Below are 578 nucleotides of genomic sequence, written 5' to 3'. Positions count from 1 at the left end.
TTGGGGTCAAAACCCTGGAATCTAGACCTGCTCCCTTTACGGTCTGGTCTGTTTTCTTCATCCACCAAAATAGGAGGATTTGATGAGATGATCCCAGAAGACCTTTCTCGGGCTAAAATTCTAAGATCCTGTTCTATGGCGTCCTAAATTCAAGAGGACTCCCTTCATAAGCTTTACGATAAAATAAGGATGTTTTGGAAACCTTAGCTCAAGCAGTGGCAGAGAAATTGCTTGGGCTTTGTAAGAAATCCTTGTTCGGACTAATAAGGTCTAATATGATCGGTTGGGATCACTTAGGATTAAAAAACATCCTTGTTCAATAGCTAATATTAAGACTATTATTGGCATCTGACTTTACACTTCCATATGACTCCTTCATGAAGATAATGAAAGAAACCAGGTGTATCAAAAATTAATCAAGCCCACACAATGATGTTACCTGTGGGGTTACACCTTTGAGAGGCACCACGGGGTTAGATACGGATGGAGATTTGAGGTTCGCAGGGCTTCGGGTCCACTCCCAATTCAGTTAACTTACAAGCTGTTTTCTTCTGAGCAAGTTATTAATACAAAGTGTT

This window comes from Propithecus coquereli, unplaced genomic scaffold (genome assembly GCF_000956105.1).
Source record: "Propithecus coquereli isolate 6110/MARCELLA unplaced genomic scaffold, Pcoq_1.0 Scaffold52, whole genome shotgun sequence".
In the NCBI taxonomy this organism is placed as follows: domain Eukaryota; kingdom Metazoa; phylum Chordata; class Mammalia; order Primates; family Indriidae; genus Propithecus; species Propithecus coquereli.
This window is presented reverse-complemented; position numbering follows the sequence as displayed.